Source organism: Oncorhynchus masou, chromosome 21 (genome assembly GCF_036934945.1).
Source record: "Oncorhynchus masou masou isolate Uvic2021 chromosome 21, UVic_Omas_1.1, whole genome shotgun sequence".
Lineage (NCBI taxonomy): Eukaryota > Metazoa > Chordata > Actinopteri > Salmoniformes > Salmonidae > Oncorhynchus > Oncorhynchus masou.
Genome location: NC_088232.1, coordinates 53606887 through 53628860, shown reverse-complemented (window position 1 = coordinate 53628860; position 21974 = coordinate 53606887).

Here is a 21974-nt window from a genome sequence, read left to right as displayed (position 1 = left end):
ATATAGCCATCACATCACCCCCACACACAGCCCTGATACATGAACTATATAGCCATCACATCACCCACAACACACAGCCCTGATACATGAACTATATAGCCATCACATCACCCACAACACACAGCCCTGATACATGAACTATATAGCCATCATCACCCACACAGCCCTGATATATGAACTATATAGCCATCACATCACCCACACACAGCCCTGATATATGAACTATATAGCCATCACATCACCCACACACAGCCCAGATACATTAACTATGTTGTATATACATACACAGAACATTAACTATATATTTGTATATACATACAGAACATTAACTATATATTTATATATATAATACAGATTATTAACTATATATTTGTATATACATACAGAACATTAACTATAGATTTGTATATACATACAGAACATTAACTATATTTATATATATAATACAGATTAAACTAAGTATTTGTATATACATACAGAACATTAACTATATATTTGTATATAATACAGCCCAGATACATTAACTACATATTTGTATATACATACAGAACATTAACTATAGATTTGTAAATAATACAGAATATTAACTATGTATTTGTATATACATACAGCCCTGATAAATTAACTATATATTTGTATATACATACAGAACAAAGGGAATTTCAGTTTTAGGTCCCCCAAAATATGTATTAAATATATCCAAGAGGACAGGTCCTCCTGTGTGTGTGTGTGTGTGTTGTGTGTGTGTGTGCGTGCGTGCGTCACGTGCGTGCGTGCGTGTGTGCGTGTGTGCGTGTGTGCGTGTGTGTGTGTGTGTGTGTGTGTGTGTGTGTGTGTGTGTGTGTGTGTGGTAATGTTAGTCTGTCCCAACATCTGGGAAAGCGACCATAAAACAGAATCTGCTCTGACACACACACACTGACACACACACACACACACACACACACACACACACACACACACACACACACACACACACACACACACACACACACTGACACACACACACACACACACACACACACACATACACATACACATACACACACACACACACACACACACACACACACACACACACACAGACACACACACACTCCCCTTAAAAAGCCAGCTGTCCCCTTCCCTTTGTACTATAACAGGGAGAGGGGAGGCAAATGAATCTCATCAGCTATAGCCATTTAACCAATTCAGTAGCCTTGTGGTTAGAGTGTCCGCACTGAGATCGCAAGGTTGGGGGTTCTATCCTGGCCAAGTCGTAACAAAGACTGTTAGAAATGGGATTGGGTGTTTCTCTGCTTGGAGCTTAGCATTAAGGAGATAGATTGGGGATAAGACTAGAGTCAATGGAGTATACCTGTACGCCAAGCTCCCTCAGGAGAGCAGCTCCTATGAGTCATTCTGGTCAAGGCTCATACATTATAAACAATATAAGAAACCCACTGTCCAGTCATCGTAATGTAACAGCGTGTGAATTTAATTCCTTTAAAGGCTACTGAAAAAGCAAAGGAAGTGAAGTGACAGCTCTCTCACACACACAGGTCAGGAAAGTAGAAGGAGGAAAACTATAATAATATCTGACAGACAAGACAGGGCGGGTGCTTGATTTAGGGCCGAGCGAAGCTTGGTTCGTTCATTTGTCAGGGAGAGATTTAAGGGACGGACCTTCCAGAATACTTTAGATGGGAACGCTTTATCATAGTTTCTCCTTCAGAACTAATCTATTTAGGATTTATTTTTTATATTTCTTATCATTTTCTTTCATTCAAAATGAAAATCTGGACCATATAATCCATCTCAGAGTTATGATCCTGTTCCATATGCTCTGCTCTCCAAATCTGAAATCAGTATTTAGGGGTTGGAACCAGAGTCAAGGGGACTTTAAGTAGAGAAGTGAGAGAGAGGAGGGGAGGGGGAGGAAAGGAAGAGGGGTGGAGGGAGGGGGAGGGGGAGGAAAGGAAGGGGTGGAGGGGCGGGGGAGGAAGAGGGGTGTAGGGGGAGGAAAGGAAGAGGGTGGAGGAAGGAAGAGGGGTGGGTGAGGGGAAGGAAAGGGAAGAGGGGTGGAGGGGAGGGGGAAGAGGGGGAGGAAAGGAGAGAGGGGGTGGAGGGAGGGGGAGGGGTGGAGGGAGGGAGGGGAGGGGAGGAAAGGAAGGTGGAGGGAGGGAGGAGGGGAGGAAAGGAGGAGGGGTGGAGGGAGGGGGAAAAGGAAGAGGGGTGGAGGGAGGGAGGGGGAAGGAAAGAGGGATGGAGGGAGGGAGGAAAGGAGGGAGGGGTGGAGGGGGCGGGGAGAAAGGAGGAGGGGGTGGAGGGGGGGAGAAAGGAAGAGGGATGGAGGGAGGGGGAGGAAAGGAGGAGGGGTGGAGGAGGGGGGGAGGGGAAAGGAAGAGGGTGGAGGGGGAGGAAGAGGGGTGGAGGGGGGGAGAAAGGAGGAGGGGTGGAGAGGGGAGGGGGGAAAGGAAGAGGGATGGAGGGAGGGGGAGGAAGGAGGAGGGGGTGGAGTGAGGGGAGGAAAGGAAAAGGGGTGGAGGGGGAAGAGGGTGGAGGGTGGGAGGGGAGCGGGAAAGGAGAGGAGTGGAGGGGAGGGAGGGGGAGGGGAGGAAAGGAAGATGGGTGGAGGGAGGGAAGGGGGGGCGGAAAGGAAGAGGGGTGTAGGGAGGGAGGAAAGGAAGGGGGGTGGAGGAAGGAAGAGGGGTGGAGGGAGGGGGGAAGAGGGAGGAAAGGAAGAGGGGTGGAGGAGGGGGAAGAAAGGAAGAGGGGTGGAGGGGGAGGAAAGGAGGAGGGGTGTAAAGGGGGAGGAAGGAAGAGGGGTGGAGGAAGGAAGAGGGGTGGAGTGAGGGGAAGGAAAGGAAGAGGGGTGGAGGGAGGGGAAGAGGGGGAGGAAAGGAAGAGGGGTGGAAGGAGGGGGGAGGGGTGGAGGGAGGGAGGGGGAGGGGAGGAAGGAAGAGGGGGGTGGAGGGAGGGAGGGGAGGGAAAGGAGGAGGGGTGGAGGGAGGGGGAAAAGGAAGAGGGGTGGAGAGGGGGGAGGAAAGGAAGAGGGGTGGAGGGAGGGGGAAGAAAAGGAAGAGGGGGTGGAGGGGGAGGAAAGGAGGAGGGGGTGTAGGGGGGGAGGAAAGGAGAGGGTGGAGGAAGGAAGAGGGGTGGAGTGAGGGGAAGGAGAGGAAAGAGGGGTGGAGGGGGAGGGGAAGAGGGGAGGAAAGGAAGAGGGGTGGAGGGAGGAGGGGGAGGGGTGGAGGGAGGGAGGGAGGGGGAGGAAGGAAGAGGGGTGGAGGGAGGAGGAGGAGGTGGAGGGGGGAGAGGGGTGGAGGGTGGAGGGTGGGAGGGGAGGCGGGAAAGGAGAGGAGTGGAGGGAGGGAGGGGGGAGGGGGAGGAAAGGAAGAGGGGGTGGAGGGGGGAGGAAGGAAGAGGGGTGGAGGAAGGAAGAGGGGGTGGAGTGAGGGGAAGGAAAGGAAGAGGGTGGAGGGAGGGGGAAGAGGGGGAGGAAAGGAAAGAGGGGTGGAGGAGGGGAGGGGTGGAGGGAGGGAGGGGGGAGGGGGAGGAAAGGAAGAGGGGTGGAGGGAGGGAGGAGGGGGAGGAAAGGAGGAGGGGTGGAGGGGGAGGGGAGAAAGGAAGAGGGGAGGGAGGGGGAGGAAAGGAAGAGGAAGGAAGAGGGGTGGAGGAAGGAAGAGGGTGGAGTGAGGGGGAAGGAAAGGAAGAGGGGGTGGAGGGAGGGGGAAGAGGGGGAGGAAAGGAAGAGGGGTGGAGGGAGGGGGAGGGGTGGAGGGAGGGAGGGGGGAGGGGGAGGAAAGGAAGAGGGTGGAGGGAGGGGGGGAGGAAGGAGGAGGGGGTGGAGGGAGGGGAAAAGGAAGAGGGGTGGAGGGAGGGGAGGAAAGGAAGAGGGGGTGGAGGGGGAGGAAAGGAAGAGGGGTGGAGGAAGGAAGAGGGGTGGAGTGAGGGAAGGAAAGGAAAGAGGGGTGGAGGGAGGGGGAAGAGGGGGAGGAAAGGAAGAGGGGTGGAGGGAGGGGAGGAGGGGTGGAGGGGAGGGAGAGGGGGGGAAAGGAAGAGGGGTGGAGGAGGGAGGGGGAGGAAAGGAGGAGGGGTGGAGGGGGAGGGGAGGAAAGGAAGAGGGGTGGAGGGGGAGGGAAAGGAAGAGGGGTGGAGGAAGGAAGAGGGGTGGAGTGAGGGGGAAGGAAAGGAAGAGGGGTGGAGGGAGGGGAAGAGGGGAGGAAGGAAGAGGGGTGGAGGGAGGGGGAGGGGTGGAGGGAGGGAGGGGGAGGGGGAGGAAAGGGAAGAGGGGGTGGAGGGAGGGGAGGGGGAGGAAAGGAGGAGGGGGGTGGAGGGAGGGGGAAAAGGAAGAGGGGTGGAGGGAGGGGGAGGAAAGGAAGAGGGGTGGAGGAAGGAAGAGGGGGTGGAGTGAGGGAAGGGAGAGGAAGAGGGGTGGAGGGGAGGGAAGAGGGGAGGAAAGGAAGAGGGGTGGAGGGGAGGGGGAGGGGGTGGAGGGAGGGGAGGGGGAGGGGGAGGAAAGGAAGAGGGGGTGGAGGGAGGGAGGGGGGAGGAAAGGAGGAGGGGTGGAGGGAGGGGGAAAAGGAAGAGGGGTGGAGGGAGGGAGGGAGGAAAGGAGGAGGGTGGAGGGAGGGGAAAAGGAAGAGGGGTGGAGGGAGGGAGGAAAGGAAGAGGGGTGGAGGGAGGGGGGGAAGGAAGAGGGGGTGGAGGAGGGAGGGGGGGAAAGGAAGAGGGATGGAGGGAGGGGGAGGTAAGGAGGGGTGGAGGGGCGGGGAAAAGGAGGAGGGGTGGAGGGGGAGAAAGGAAGAGGGATGGAGGGAGGGGAGGAAGGAGGAGGGTGGACGGAGGGGAGAAAAGGAAGAGGGGTGGAGGGGGAGAGGGGTGGAGGGTGGGAGGGAGGCGGGAAAGGAGGGAGTGGAGGGGAGGGGAGGGGGAGGGGGAGGAAAGGAAGAGGGGTGGAGGGGGGAGGAAAGGAAGGGGGTGGAGGAAGGAAGAGGGGTGGAGGGGGAGGGAGGGGGAAAGGAAGAGGGATGGAGGGAGGGGAGGTAAGGAGGAGGGGGTGGAGGGGCGGGGGAGAAAGGAGGAGGGGAGGTGGAGGGGAGAAAGGAAGGGGATGGAGGGGGAGGGGGAGGGAAAGGAGGAGGGGTGGAGGGAGGGGGAGGAAAGGAAGAGGGGGGTGGAGGGGGGAGAGGGGTGGAGGGTGGGAGGGAGGGGCGGGAAAGGAGGGAGTGGAGGGGGAGGGAGAGGGGGAGGGGAGGAAAGGAAGAGGGTGGAGGGGGGAGGAAAGGAAGAGGGGGTGGAGGAAGGAAGAGGGGTGGAGTGAGGGGAAAGGAAAGGAAGAGGGGGTGGAGGGAGGGGGGAAGAGGGGAGGAAAGGAAGAGGGGGGTGGAGGGAGGGGGGAGGGAGGGGGGGGGGGAGGAAAGGAAGAGGGGGTGGAGGGAGGGGGAGGAAAGGAGGAGGGGTGGAGGGAGGGAGAAAAGGAAGAGGGGGGTGGAGGGAGGGGGAGGAAAGGAAGAGGGGTGGAGGAAGGAAGAGGGGGGTGGAGTGAGGGGAAGGAGAGGAAGAGGGGTGGAGGGAGGGGGGGAAGGAAGAGGGGTGGAGGGAGGGAGGGGGAAAGGAAGAGGGATGGAGGAGGGGAGGTAAGGAGGAGGGGTGGAGGGGGGCGGGGGAGAAAGGAGGAGGGGTGGAGGGGAGGGGGAGGGGGAAAGGGAAGAGGGATGGAGGGAGGGGGAGGTAAGGAGGAGGGTGGAGGGGCGGGGGAGAAAGGAGGAGGGGTGGAGGGGGAGAAAGGAAGAGGGATGGAGGGAGGAGGGAAAGGAGGAGAGGTGGAGGGAGGGGAGGAAAGGAAGAGGGGGGAGGAGGGGGAGAGGGTGGAGGGTGGGAGGAGGGGGGGAAAGGAGAGGAGTGGAGGAGGGAGGGGGGAGGGGGAGGAAAGGAAGAGGGGTGGAGGGGGAGGAAAGGAAGAGGGGTGGAGGAAGGAAGAGGGGTGGAGTGAGGGGAAGGAAAGGAAGAGGGGTGGAGGGAGGGGAAGAGGGGAGGAAGGGAGAGGAATGGAGGGAGGGAGGAGGAGGGGAGGAAAGGAAGAGGGGGTGGAGGGAGGGAAGGGGGGGAAAGGAAGAGGGTGTAGGGAGGGAGGAAGGAAGAGGGGTGGAGGAAGGAAGAGGGTGGAGGGGAGGGAGGGGGAAAAGGAAGAGGGATGGAGGGAGGGGAGGTAAGGAGGAGGGGTGGAGGGGCGGGGAGAAAGGAGGAGGGGTGGAGGGGGAAGAGGGGTGGAGGGGGGGGGGAAGAGGGTGGAGGGGGAGAAAGGAGGGGTGGTGGAGAGGGAGGGAGGAAGGGAAGATGGGTGGAGGGAGGGAGGGGGAGGAAAGGAAGGGGGTGGAGGAGGGGAGGAAAGGAAGAGGGGTGGAGGGGGGAGAGGGGTGGAGGGTGGGAGGGGAGGGGGGAAGGAAGAGGGTGGAGGGGGAGGGGGGAAGGAAGAGGGGTGGAGGGAGGGAGGGGGAAAGGAAGAGGGATGGAGGGAGGGGGAGGTAAGGAGGAGGGGTGGAGGAGGGGCGGGGAGAAAGGAGGAAGGGTGGAGGGAGGGAGGGGGAAAGGAAGAGGGATGGGAGGGAGGGGGAGGTAAGGAGGAGGGGTGGAGGGGCGGGGGGAGAAAGGAGGAGGGGTGGAGGGGGGGGAGAAAGGAAGAGGGATGGAGGGAGGGGAGGAAAGGAGGAGGGGTGGAGGGAGGGGGGAGGAAAGGAAGAGGGGTGGAGGGGGAGAGGGGTGGAGGGTGGGAGGGAGGGGCGGGAAAGGAGAGAGGAGTGGAGGGGAGGGGAGGGGGGAGGGGAGGGAAAGGAAGAGGGGTGGAGGGGGAGGAAAGGAAGAGGGGTGGAGGAAGGAAGAGGGGTGGAGTGAGGGAAGGAAAGGAAGAGGGGTGGAGGGAGGGGGGAAGAGGGGGAGAAGGAGAGAGGAGTGGAGGGAGGGGGGGAGGGGGGAGGAAAAGGAAAGGAAGGGGGTGGAGGGGGAGGGAAGGGGGGGAAAGGAAGAGGGATGGAGGGAGGGGAGGTAAGGAGGAGGGGGTGGAGGGGTGGGGAGAAAGGAGGGGAGGGGTGGAGGGGGGGAAGAGGGGGGAGGTGGAGGGGGGAAGAGGGGTGGAGGGGGGAGAAAGGAGGAGGGGGTGGAGAGAGGGAGGGGGAGGAAGGGAAGATGGGTGGAGGGAGGGAGGGGAGGAAAGGAAGGGGGTGGAGGGAGGGGGGAAAGGAAGAGGGGGTGGAGGGGAGAGGGTGGAGGGTGGGAGGGAGGCGGGAAGGAAGAGGGGTGGAGGGAGGGGGAAGGAAGAGGGGTGGAGGGAGGGAGGGGGAAAGGAAGAGGGATGGAGGAGGGGGAGGTAAGGAGGGAGGGGTGGAGGGCGGGGAGAAAGGAGGAGGGGTGGAGGGGGAGAAAGGAAGAGGGATGGAGGGAGGGGGGAGGAAGGAGGAGGGGTGGAGGAGGGGGAGGAAAGGAAGATGGGTGGAGGGAGGGGGGGGGTGGAGGGAGGGAGGGGGAGGGGGGAGGAAAAGGAGGAGGGGTGGAGGGAGGGGGAAAAGGAAGAGGGGTGGAGGGAGGGGAGGAAAGGAAGAGGGTGGAGGGGAGGGGGAAGGAAGAGGGGTGGAGGGAGGGAGGGAAAGGAAGAGGGATGGAGGGAGGGGGAGGTAAGGAGGAGGAGGTGGAGGGGCGGGGAGAAAGGAGGAGGGGGTGGAGGGGAGAAAGGGAGGAAGAGGGATGGAGGGAGGGGAGGAAAGGAGGAGGGGTGGAGGGGGAGGAAAGGAAGAGGGGTGGAGGAAGGAAGAGGGGTGGAGTGAGGGGAGGAAAGGAAGAGGGGTGGAGGGAGGGGGAAGGGGGGAGGAAAGGAGAGGAGTGGAGGGAGGGAGGGGGAGGGGGAGGAAAGGAAGAGGGGTGGAGGGGAGGGAAGGGGGGAAAGGAAGAGGTGTAGGGAGGGAGGAAAGGAAGAGGGGTGGAGGAAGGAAGAGGGGTGGGTGAGGGGAAGGAAAGAGGGGGTGGAGGGGGAAGAGGGGTGGAGGGGGAGAAAGGAGGAGGGGTGGAGAGAGGGGGAGGGAAAGGAAGAGGGATGGAGGGAGGGGGAGGAAAGGAGGAGGTGGAGGAGGGGGAGGAAAGGAAGAGGGGGTGGAGGGGGGAAGAGGGGTGGAGGGTGGGAGGGAGGGAAGGAAGAGGGGTGGAGGCGGGGAGGAAGGGAAGATGGGTGGAGGGAGGGGGGGAGGAAGGGAAGATGGGTGGAGGGAGGGAGGGGGAGGAAAGGAAGGGAAGGGGAGGGGGAGGAAAGGAAGAGGGGTGGAGGGAGGGGGGAGGGGGAGGGGAGGGAAAGGAAGAGGGGTGGAGGGAGGGGGAAGAAGAGGGGTGGAGGGAGGGGGAGGAAAGGAAGAGGGGTGGAGGGGAGGGAGGGGAGGAAAGGAAGGGGTGGAGGGGGAGGAAAGGAAGAGGGTGTCTTTCTCTTGTCTTTCTCTTGGCTTTATGTTGTCTTTCTCTTGGCTTTATTTTGTCTTTCTCTTGGCTTTATGTTGTCTTTCTCTTGTCTTTCTCTTGGCTTTATGTTGTATTTCTCTTGGCTTTATGTTGTCTTTCTCTTGTCTTTCTCTTGGCTTTATGTTGTCTTTCTCTTGGCTTTATGTTGTCTTTCTCTTGGCTTTATGTTGTCTTTCTCTTGTCTTTCTCTTGTCTTTCTCTTGGCTTTATGTTGTCTTTCTCTTGGCTTTCTCTTGTCTTTCTCCTGTCTTTCTCTTGTCTTTCTCTTGGCTTTATGTTGTCTTTATCTTGGCTTTATGTTGTCTTTCTCTTGTCTTTCTCTTGGCTTTATGTTGTCTTTCTCTTGTCTTTCTCTTGGCTTTATCTTGTCTTTCTCTTGGCTTTATGTTGTCTTTCTCTTATCTTTCTCTTGTCTTTCTCTTGTCTTTCTCTTGGCTTTATGTTGTCTTTCTCTTGGCTTTATGTTGTCTTTCTCTTGTCTTTCTCTTGTCTTTCTCTTGGCTTTATGTTGTCTTTCTCTTGGATTTCTCTTGTCTTTCTCCTGTCTTTCTCTTGTCTTTCTCTTGTCTTTCTCTTGGCTTTATGTTGTCTTTATCTTGGCTTTATGTTGTCTTTCTCTTGTCTTTCTCTTGGCTTTATGTTGTCTTTCTCTTGGCTTTATGTTGTCTTTCTCTTGGCTTTCTCTTGTCTTACTCTTGGCTTTCTCTTGTCTTTCTCTTGGCTTTATGTTGTCTTTTTCTTGGCTTTATGTTGTCTTTCTCTTGTCTTTCTCTTGGCTTTATGTTGTCTTTCTCTTGGCATTCTCTTGTCTTTCTCTTGGCTTTATGTTGTCTTTCTCTTGGCTTTATCTTGTCTTTCTCTTGGCTTTATGTTGTCTTTCTCTTGGCTTATGTTGTCTTTCTCTTGGCTTTCTCTTGTCTTTCTCTTGGCTTTATGTTGGCTTTATGTTGTCTTTATCTTGTCTTTCTCTTGGCTTTATCTTGTCTTTCTCTTGGCTTTCTCTTGTCTTTCTCCTGTCTTTCTCTTGTCTTTCTCTTGTCTTTCTCTTGTCTTTCTCTTGGCTTTATGTTGTCTTTATCTTGGCTTTATGTTGTCTTTCTCTTGTCTTTCTCTTGGCTTTATGTTGTCTTTCTCTTGGCTTTATGTTGTCTTTTTCTTGGCTTTCTCTTGTCTTTCTCTTGGCTTTCTCTTGTCTTTCTCTTGGCTTTATGTTGTCTTTCTCTTGGCTTTATCTTGTCTTTCTCTTGGCTTTATGTTGTCTTTCTCTTGGCTTTATCTTGTCTTTCTCTTGGCTTTATGTTGTCTTTCTCTTGGCTTTATGTTGTCTTTCTCTTGGCTTTCTCTTGTCTTTCTCTTGGCTTTATGTTGGCTTTATGTTGTCTTTATCTTGTCTTTCTCTTGGCTTTATCTTGTCTTTCTCTTGGCTTTCTCTTGTCTTTCTCCTGTCTTTCTCTTGTCTTTCTCTTGTCTTTCTCTTGTCTTTCTCTTGGCTTTATGTTGTCTTTATCTTGGCTTTATGTTGTCTTTCTCTTGTCTTTCTCTTGGCTTTATGTTGTCTTTCTCTTGGCTTTATGTTGTCTTTTTCTTGGCTTTCTCTTGTCTTTCTCTTGGCTTTCTCTTGTCTTTCTCTTGGCTTTATGTTGTCTTTCTCTTGGCTTTATCTTGTCTTTCTCTTGGCTTTATGTTGTCTTTCTCTTGTCTTTCTCTTTTGTCTTTCTCTTGGCTTTATGTTGTCTTTCTCTTGGCTTTCTCTTGTCTTTCTCTTGGCTTTATGTTGACTTTCTCTTGGCTTTATCTTGTCTTTCTCTTGGCTTTATGTTGTCTTTCTCTTGGCTTTATGTTGTCTTTCTCTTGGCTTTCTCTTGTCTTTCTCTTGGCTTTATGTTGTCTTTATCTTGTCTTTCTCTTGGCTTTCTCTTGTCTTTCTCTTGGCTTTATGTTGTCTTTCTCTTGTCTTTCTCTTGGCTTCATGTTGTCTTTCTCTTGGCTTTCTCTTGTCTTTCTTTTGGCTTTATGTTGTCTTTCTCTTGGCTTAATCTTGTCTTTCTCTTGGCTTTATGTTGTCTTTCTCTCGGCTTTCTCTTGTCTTTCTCTTGGTTTTATGTTGGCTTTATGTTGTCTTTATCTTGTCTTTCTCTTGGCTTTCTCTTGTCTTTCTCTTGGCTTTATGTTGTCTTTCTCTTGTCTTTCTTTCATCTTTCTCTTGGCTTTATGTTGTCTTTCTCTTGTATTTCTCTTGGCTTTATGTTGTCTTTCTCTAGTCTTTCTCTTGTCTTTCTCTTGTCTTTCTCTTGGTTTTATGTTGTCTTTCTCTTGTCTTTCTCTTGGCTTTATGTTGTCTTTCTCTTTTCTTTCTCTTGGCTTTATGTTGTCTTTCTCTTGGCTTTCTCTTGCAAAATAACTTTGAATTAACTTATTTTAAAAAATAATTCTCAACATATTAAATCACATTAAAGTGGGATTTTCCCTGTACTAAAAGGAATAATATCTGTTAAATTTTGCACCAGTAGCTGGGAGAGGGAGGTGAGGAGGAGTGAAGAGATGGAATGGTTCTGGGTGTGGAACGACCAATGAGTGGGTCTCCCTGTAGGTCCTGCTGTGTTTACACATCCGTAGGCTTATCAACACTAAAGACAACAATTACAATAATTATATCACTTATTTAGAAAATAAAGAAAATGCCAATGGCACAAGTAGCTAGGCCTCAACTGTCCTTACTAAAACCATCCCAGCTGTCTTGATGTCCATGCAAAAAACATGTTGATATTGCAATGTTCCAAAAACACATCTGCTCCGTCAGGACGCACATAGAAAAGGTGAATCATTTGTACAAAACGGCTGCTTTTTCCATCAGCCCCAAACACAACTAAAAGTTTAAGCATAATAATGCATAAGAAACTCTAAAATCATCAACGTGACTAAAGAGAACGACCAAGAAGGTAGAATCACTTCCCTTTAAATGTATCAATAATGGGGGGGAGACTGGCTTTATTACGCTCCAGATTCATATGATACTACATGTATTTATTCTCTGAAACGCATATTGTTAGAATGAACTAAAACGTTCGTAATACTCACAAATGGATCCCATGCAGGCAAGTCCCTTGGCGGTATTCCAAAATGAACAATAAATCTTTAGATTAGAAAGATTGGAAATGGGTCGGGGGGTGGATGGAGTAATACCTTCAGACCATATGACAGACACATCTTCATCTCAGGCCATGCCAAAAGATGATGAGGGGGGATATTATTTTGGATAGGACGAGGGGAGGACGGGAGGACTGTAAGAAAGAGACAGGAGGCAGGAAGGTCACAATCTTGTCTGGTACATTTTGATTGTTTAAATGCTCAAATCCAGCAGGACACACGACAACATAGAAACAGTACTGAGTAAAAGGATTACGTTATTACAACACACCCCACACACACACACACACACACACACACACACACACACACACACACACACACGCACACACACACACACACACACACACACACACACACACACACAGCTCCTGAAATACTAAGACAAAGAACTGAACTGACTATCCTCATCCTCTCTATATAAAACAACTGACATCTACACAGCTAAGACGCTCTATCGGGATGAGAGGTTTTCTGTCTTTAGTCCAACATATTGCTGCAATGGGACAATAGAGATGTGGTCGTGAGAGTATGGACCTAAGGACACACGCTTGGTGTGTTGTGAAATCTGTTACAAATGTATTGTAATGTTTTTAAAATGGTATAACTCCCTTAATATTGCCGGACCCCAAGAAGAGAAGGCGGCAGCTAATTGGGATCCATAATAAATACAAAATACATACACTCCGATCTACACTTGTAATATCTCGTCTGTCCAGCAGCTGGCGGCAGAGGGCTTTATTATAAAACGATAACTGACCAAAAGCAACCACCAGGGATAAACCCACAACCACTTTCTAATAATTAAATAATTAAATCGTTCACCAATCGTTAAAGGGGTAATCTGCAGTTTAAAAAACAAAAAACAAAGAGGCCACAATGCGATTGTTTTGGTAAAGAGAGGATGAGGCTTGAGAAATGCAAACACTCTCAAATTCATAGACAGAGCTGTGGATACAAAGAATGACAATCCATGATATCAAAATTATAGTTTTAACCATGTTTAGAGGCTATACAGTGTTTGTTAACAAACAATGGAGTAATCAAGTTTATATTTTTGGGTTCTAATGGAGTTAGACAGTTGAACGATGCTCATTGGGCGTGTATAAATTATATTACTCTAGAATCATTGGGTACATATCATTTAAAATATTCCAATCCCCAAGATAATGTAGCAACTGCAAATTGCCCCCTTAATACATTGCTATAGTTTGGCCACAGGATGGTGGTACAAGACAGTTAATGATTATCTCCAACATCTGAATGACAGACAGGACGACAACATGTAGATGAGTCACTGTGTCTAGCAGGACGACAACAGGTAGCTGAGTCACTGTGTCTAGCAGGACGACAACAGGTAGCTGAGTCACTGTGTCTAGCAGGACTACAACAGGTAGCTGAGTCACTGTGTCTAGCAGGACGACAACAGGTAGCTGAGTCACTGTGTCTAGCAGGACGACAACAGGTAGCTGAGTCACTGTGTCTACAGGACTACAACAGGTAGCTGAGTCACTGTGTCTAGCAGGACGACAACAGGTAGCTGAGTCACTGTGTCTAGCAGACGACAACAGGTAGCTGAGTCACTGTGTCTACAGGACGACAACAGGTAGCTGAGTCACTGTGTCTAGCAGGACGACAACAGGTAGCTGAGTCACTGTGTCTAGCAGGACCGACAACAGGTAGCTGAGTCACTGTGTCTAGCAGGACGACAACAGGTAGCTGAGTCACAAGGACTACAACAGCTGAGTCACTGTGTCTAGCAGGACTACAACAGGTAGCTGAGTCACTGTGTCGAGCAGGACGACAACAGGTAGCTGAGTCACTGTGTCTAGCAGGACTACAACAGGTAGCTGAGTCACTGTGTCTAGCAGGACTACAACAGGAGCTGAGTCACTGTGTCTAGTCACAGGTAGCTGAGTCACTGTGTCGAGGCAGGACGACAGGTACAGGTGTCTAGCTGAGTCACTGTGTCTAGCAGGACTACAACAGGTAGCTGAGTCACTGTATCTAGCAGGGCGACAACAGGTAGCTGAGTCACTGTGTCTAGCAGGACTACAACAGGTAGCTGAGTCACTGTGTCGAGCAGGACTACAACAGGTAGCTGAGTCACTGTGTCTAGCAGGACGACAACAGGTAGCTGAGTCACTGTGTCTAGCAGGACTACAACAGGTAGCTGAGTCACTGTGTCTAGCAGGACAGGTCTGGTTCCTGACAGGACTACAACAGGTAGCTGAGTCACTGTGTCTAGCAGGACTACAACAGGTAGCTGAGTCACTGTGTCTAGCAGGACGACAACAGGTAGCTGAGTCACTGTGTCTAGCAGGACTACAACAGGTAGCTGAGTCACTGTGTCTAGCAGGACAGGTCTGGTTCCTGACAACAGGTAGCTGAGTCACTGTGCGAGCAGGACGACAACAGGTAGCTGAGTCACTGTGTCTAGCAGGACGACAACAGGTAGCTGAGTCACTGTGTCTAGCAGGACTACAACAGGTAGCTGAGTCACTGTGTCTAGCAGGACTACAACAGGTAGCTGAGTCACTGTGTCTAGCATGACAACAACAGGTAGCTGAGTCACTGTGTCGAGCAGGACTACAACAGGTAGCTGAGTCACTGTGTCTAGCAGGACTACAACAGGTAGCTGGTCACTGTGTCTAGCAGGACTACAACAGGCAGCTGAGTCACTGTGTCTAGCAGGACTACAACAGGCAGCTGAGTCACTGTGTCTAGCAGGACTACAACAGGCAGCTGAGTCACTGTGTCTAGCAGGACAGGTCTGGTTCCTGACAGGACTACAACAGGTAGCTGAGTCACTGTGTCTAGCAGGACTACAACAGGCAGCTGAGTCACTGTGTCTAGCAGGACTACAACAGGTAGCTGAGTCACTGTGTCTAGCAGGACTACAACAGGTAGCTGAGTCACTGTGTCTAGCAGGACGACAACAGGTAGCTGAGTCACTGTGTCTAGCAGGACGACAACAGGTAGCTGAGTCACTGTGTCTAGCAGGACTACAACAGGTAGCTGAGTCACTGTGTCTAGCAGGACAGGTCTGGTTCCTGACAGGACTACAACAGGTAGCTGAGTCACTGTGTCTAGCAGGACGACAACAGGTAGCTGAGTCACTGTGTCTAGCAGGACTACAACAGGTAGCTGAGTCACTGTGTCTAGCAGGACTACAACAGGTAGCTGAGTCACTGTGTCTAGCAGGACTACAACAGGTAGCTGAGTCACTGTCTCTAGCAGGACTACAACAGGTAGCTGAGTCACTGTGTCTAGCAGGACTACAACAGGTAGCTGAGTCACTGTGTCTAGCAGGACAGGCCTGGTTCCTTACAAGACTACAACAGGTAGCTGAGTCACTGTGTCTAGCAGGACTACAACAGGTAGCTGAGTCACTGTGTCTAGCAGGACAGGTCTGGTTCCTGACAGGACTACAACAGGCAGCTGAGTCACTGTGTCTAGCAGGACGACAACAGGTAGCTGAGTCACTGTGTCTAGCAGGACTACAACAGGTAGCTGAGTCACTGTGTCTAGCAGGACGACAACAGGTAGCTGAGTCACTGTGTCGAGCAGGACTACAACAGGTAGCTGAGTCACTGTGTCTAGCAGGACGACAACAGGTAGCTGAGTCACTGTGTCTAGCAGGACTACAACAGGTAGCTGAGTCACTGTGTCTAGCAGGACTACAACAGGTAGCTGAGTCACTGTGTCTAGCATGACAACAACAGGTAGCTGAGTCACTGTGTCTAGCAGGACAACAACAGGTAGCTGAGTCACTGTGTGAGCAGGACGACAACAGGTAGCTGAGTCACTGTGTCGAGCAGGACGACAACAGGTAGCTGAGTCACTGTGTCTAGCAGGACTACAACAGGTTGCTGAGTCACTGTGTCTAGCAGGACTACAACAGGTAGCTGAGTCACTGTGTCTAGCAGGACGACAACAGGTTGCTGAGTCACTGTGTCTAGCAGGACTACAACAGGCAGCTGAGACACTGTGTCTAGCAGGACGACAACAGGTTGCTGAGTCACTGTGTCTAGCAGGACTACAACAGGCAGCTGAGTCACTGTGTCTAGCAGGACTACAACAGGCAGCTGAGTCACTGTGTCTAGCAGGACTACAACAGGCAGCTGAGTCACTGTGTCTAGCAGGACAGGTCTGGTTCCTGACAGGACTACAACAGGTAGCTGAGTCACTGTGTCTAGCAGGACAGGTCTGGTTCCTGACAGGACTACAACAGGGAGTTGAGTCACTGTGTCTAGCAGGACTACAACAGGTAGCTGAGTCACTGTGTCTAGCAGGACTACAACAGGTAGCTGAGTCACTGTGTCTAGCAGACGACAACAGGTAGCTGAGTCACTGTGTCTAGCAGGACGACAACAGGTAGCTGAGTCACTGTGTCTAGCAGGACTACAACAGGTAGCTGAGTCACTGTGTCTAGCAGGACTACAACAGGTAGCTGAGTCACTGTGTCTAGCAGGACTACAACAGGTAGCTGAGTCACTGTGTCTAGCAGGACTACAACAGGTAGCTGAGTCACTGTGTCTAGCAGGACAGGTCTGGTTCCTGACAGGACTACAACAGGTAGCTGAGTCACTGTGTCTAGCAGGACGACAACAGGTAGCTGAGTCACTGTGTCTAGCAGAACTACAACAGGTAGCTGAGTCACTGTGTCTAGCAGGACTACAACAGGTAGCTGAGTCACTGTGTCTAGCAGGACTACAACAGGCAGCTGAGTCACTGTGTCTAGCAGGACTACAACAGGTAGCTGAGTCACTGTGTCTAGCAGGACTACAACAGGTAGCTGAGTCACTGTGTCTAGCAGGACTACAACAAGGTAGCTGAGTCACTGTGTCTAGCAGGACTACAACAGGTAGCTGAGTCACTGTGTCTAGCAGGACTACAACAGGTAGCTGAGTCACTGTGTCTAGCAGGACTACAACAGGTAGCTGAGTCACTGTGTCTGCAGGACAGGTCTGGTTCCTGACAGGACTACAACAGGTAGCTGAGTCACTGTGTCTAGCATGACTACAACAGGTAGCTGAGTCACTGTGTCTAGCAGGACAGGTCTGGTTCCTGACAGGACTACAACAGGTAGCTGAGTCACTGTGTCTAGCAGGACTACAACAGGCAGCTGAGTCACTGTGTCTAGCAGGACAGGTCTGGTTCCTGACAGGACGACAACAGGTAGGTCTGAACTGACTTGCCTAGTTAAATAAAGGTAAATAATGTGTCTAGTCTGTGTACTTTGAGATGCAGAGAACAAGTCTTTAAGTCCTACAACTTTCAGTACTCTGACCTGTTCCTTATGGTTACACTGCCACCTAGTGTCCATTCAAACTTCACATCTGACTTACTGACTTTCAATTTGAATGTGATGGATGCCACTGGGAATGTTCTCTGACACGCTGTGATTGTAAACATATCCTCTACTTCCTCGTTGTTTTGTTCAGTTGATGTGATGTGTCCAAGTTTTGTCTGTATTTGTTGTGTATCACTTGTTTTCTTTGGTGAAGAAAAAAATAATCTGTGGAATGGCATGTCTCCTTAAACCTGAGCCAGATCAACCGTTACCATCCCTGTCATCCCTGTCATCCCTGTCCTCCCTGTCTTCCATGTCTTCTCTGTCATCCCTGTCATCCCTGTCCTCCCTGTCCTCCCTGTCATCCCTGTCATCCATGTAATCTCTGTCATCCCTGTCATCCCTGTCCTCCCTGTCTTCCATGTCTTCTCTGTCATCCCTGTCATCCCTGTCCCCCCTGTCCTCCCTGTCCTCCCTGTCATCCCTGTCCTCCCTGTCTGTACTGGACATTGTTAAAAACAACACAAGGACACCTGGGGCATGCTGGCATCCTGGCTGGCGTGGTGCTCTCGGTGGAGCAGCAGGAGGCTATACGGCAGGCAACAGTTGAACAGCGCACCAACCCCAAATGGAACAGCATGAGGAGAGGGAGGTTTGGCAAGCAGGCAATTTTGGAGCATTAGTTAGGGCCGGCGCGTTACTCCGTCGCTGCTATAAAATAAAAAAGGGTCTTCAGATCACAGTGGTTAGATGGGGTGTTTTCGGTAAATTGGAGCACAGATAGCGAAGAGGATCAAGGCATTCGACATGGCTACGGAGATGAATGTGCAGGACTCAGGGTCTTGGGTGTCTCACCGGATGGTGTGGTGGACACCATATGGTGCAACGGACCTTAACCATTGAGAAAGCAGTGTAATCAAAGGATTTCTATATCCAAGAGGAGGGAAGGTTTCACTGCCTCCGTGAAGACTCTACTTACTGGCACCAGGTCGAAGGTCAGCTCAACAACACCGGAAGAAGACAATTTCTTCTTTGTTGTGTGGACCACCAAAGCCTCCATCCCCAACCCCATTCATCATGACGACCTCTGGCAGACATATTGTTGGACAACAGGAGTTTTTCAAGGACCACGTGTTCCCAAAGTCGGCACTGCAACAGTGAACCTGTGTAAATACATTTTTATTGCACAAAAAAAAATCTGTTTTGTTCTTACCTTTGAGGTTTTATTCCAATCAGTATTTTTAGGGGGTGGGGTGGGGGGGGGGGGGGCTGCTGAAAGCAGCCAACTAAAGAAATGTAGTTAATGTAAGTTCAATAAGAAAGGCTGGTCTGAGTTAATCTCCTCTCAGTTTCATTCAGTAGTACAACACAACGCACATTGTAGGCAGAGTGGGATTTTATATCTGTGATGTATACATTTTTTTATTTTTTTATTCCACTTCATTGTGTGGAGCTGCTTTTCTGGGAAATGCAGGGACGACTTTTATTTCCCAACGGAAAAAATGGCAGCTGCCTGAGCATTTGCAATAATGCAATGAGTAAAGCAGCTACATGTTTTCCATTTAGCCTCCGGTGCACCAGAATGGAGGATTGGCAGACCCAACCCTGCAACAGGAGCCACACCAAGACCTCCTGTGCCCCAGAATGGAGCATTGGCAGCCCCAACCCTGCAACAGGAGCCACACCAAGACCTCTTGTGCCCCAGAATGGAGCATTGGCAGCCCCAACCCTGCAACAGGAGCCACACAAGACCTCCTGTGCCCCAGAATGGAGCATTGGCAGCCCCAACCCTGCAACAGGAGCCACACCAAGACCTCTTGTGCCCCAGAATGGAGCATTGGCAGCCCCAACCCTGCAACAGGAGCCACACCAAGACCTACTGTGCACCAGAATGGCGCATTGGCAGCCCCAACCCTGTAACAGGAGCCACACCAAGACCTACTGTGCCCCAGAATGGCGCATTGGCAGCCCCAACCCTGCAACAGGAGCCACACCAAGACCTACTGTGCCCCAGAATGGAGCATTGGCAGCCCCAACCCTGCGACAGGAGCCACACCAAGACCTACTGTGCCCCAGAATGGAGCATTGGCAGCCCCAACCCTGCGACAGGAGCCACACCAAGACCTCCTGTGCACCAGAATGGAGCATTGGCAGCCACTTCGGTCCCCAGCAGCAGCTCCATTTTTGGGGGGGGCGGGAGCTTCATCCTGGTGGACTGAGCTCTGCCAACACCTCTCTCCCAGTTCTCTCCCAGTTCTCTCCGCAGTGTATCCAGCTACATGAGGGACGTGTGTCAAATTTTCAGTCTGCTCTCGTATGGTGGGCCAGGGACCTTGGCAAAGTCTCAGTTCACTCAACAAACAACTGCAGATGATCCTATGCCTGTTAGCTCCCATGGGAATGATCTTAATACCTCTGACTTTAGATCAGGAGCCTGCTGAAGAGTCTGATCTCTCTGTCAAAATGCTATGTAGTTGAGACGGGTTCTGAGCAGAAATTAAAAACAAATCGTTGCTGTATAGCCTCAAAACATTGTTTAAACTACGATGTTGATATCATGGACGGTCAGTCGTTGCATCCATAGCTCTGTCTATGAATTTGAGAGTGTTTCTCCAGCTCCATCCTTCAAGCTTTTTACAGAAACGGGCAGGTAAAACGATTTGCTATTGTTTTATCTGCTGAGTGCCACTTTAAAGGCCCTGTGCGGTCAAAAACGTGGTTTTCCTGTGTTTTATATATTTCCACACAGGCTGCATGGATCCCTTAACTCTGGACAGGATGGAGCCGAACTGTGGAAGAACAGAAACTGACTGATACACACATTACAATGACAAATCAATGACCAGATTGGCAACCAGCTCCAGCTACTCAGCATCACTCTGACTATTTGTGCTGGTTGGCTTCTGTCTCAGCTGAAGGAGGACATTGTGTTTTAAAGTATTTTCTTTCTGTCCTGAAGTAGGTCTACCTGCTTAACACACACAGACTTTCATATAGGTAAAGCAAAGGCATGCTATGACTTATTCTACCTTCATATATTGGGCTGCCTTTATCACAATAGTTTCACAGTTTAAAACATTTTTTTATTTCAAAGCCCTCTAGTTACTGTATGCTACATTGATCCGAAGACCACACATGGAATGTGAAAGGTTCCTAATGTTAGTTTTAGGTCTCCCTGAAGTCCGTAGATTTACATTCTATTAGTCACCCTAGAACAGAATCAACAAGCCCACCGGAGATTCAACTCCTCGGTCGTATTCATTAGACATATTGTAGAAAAACATGCAATGGGAGGTTACACTAGTGTTTGTTGGACGAGTTCAGAAATTGGTACACAAGAATGATTAATATCGGCTTTTTAGGATTGAGTGAAATAAGGGGATAAAATACAGTGCCTTCAGGAAAGTATTCAGAACGTTTGACTTTGTTCAACGTTTTATTACGTTACAGCCTTATCCTCAGTAATCTATTGTCCGTAGAGCTCCGAGACAGGATTCTGTCAAGGTACAGATCTGGCGAAAGGTACCAAAAAAAATGTGTGCATCATTGAAGGTCCCCATGAACAGTGGCCTCCATCATTCTTAAATGGAAGAAGTTTGGAACCACCAAGACTCTTCCTAGAGCTGGCCGCCCGGCCAAACTGAGCAATCAGGGGAGAAGGGCTTCGGGCTCTCTGACAGAGCTCCAGAGATCATCTGTGGAGCAGGGACAGCCTTCAGAAGGACAACAATCAGCACTCACCAATCAGGCCAATACTCCAATACCACATATCTACTCTACACACCCCATGGTAGGCTACAGTAGTAAACACCCCCACCCCCAAACCAATTTTGTGATCTTCCTGTTCCATTTGTTGATTATATAAAACACTCAAATTAACATAAATGTGACCTCTTGTCATCTGATCCACGCTGCATTAGATCTGAATGTATGAAAGTCCCATTAGCTTCAGATCTGCCAGGATGTGTTCAGAATGAAAAAGAGTGAATGACTGGGGGAAAAGTACATTCTATAAATTACTTTCACAAAGAACAAAGAACAAACGTTTGCAATAAACTTTCATACTGCAAAACAAACAGAGAAATTACATGAATATCGGTGGACAATTTGTACAAAACAAACAGAGAAATTACATGAATATCGGTGGACAATTTGTACAAAACAAACAGAGAAATTACATGAATATCGGTGGACAATTTGTACAAAACAAACAGAGAAATTACATGAATATCGGTGGACAATTTGTACAAAACAAACAGAGAAATTACATGAATATCGGTGGACAATTTGTACAAAACAAACAGAGAAATTACATGAATATCGGTGGACAATTTGTACAAAACAAACAGAGAAATTACATGAATATCGGTGGACAATTTGTACAAAACAAACAGAGAAATTACATGAATATCGGTGGACAATTTGTACAAAACAAACAGAGAAATTACATGAATATCGGTGGACAATTTGTACAAAACAAACAGAGAAATTACATGAATATCGGTGGACAATTTGTACAAAACAAACATAGATGATGGAACATATTCCTTTTGCTTACGTGATGAACCACTAAGGGGATATAAATATTCCCCATCTAGCCAGGACTCTCCAACAGATAGATAGATCCCAGTAGTTCGCTGCCCACCTATCAGTAGCCAAACAGTTCTGAAAGTACATTAGATTTTCACTTGTTCCAATGCAAACTGTCAATAACAAGTTTAAGACTCTGCGAGCTGCCAGCTATTATCTAATCAACATTATCCCACCCCTGGTGAGCCACTATTGGCTTAAAAGCCAAATTTAACACAATATTTGCTAATTAATTTCCAGCAATATTGCCTGTCTATCACTCTGTGTGTGCCAGTTGATGTGATAACTGTCTTGTGGGTTGACAGAAGTTATTTCACCAACACGTTCTCAATTAAATGTTAACTGCAACGTAGAATTACCTGTCCCCCCATCAATCTACACACAATACCCCACAATGACAAAGCAAAAACAGGTTTTAGAAATAATAATAAATAAACTTAAATATTACATGAACATAAGTATA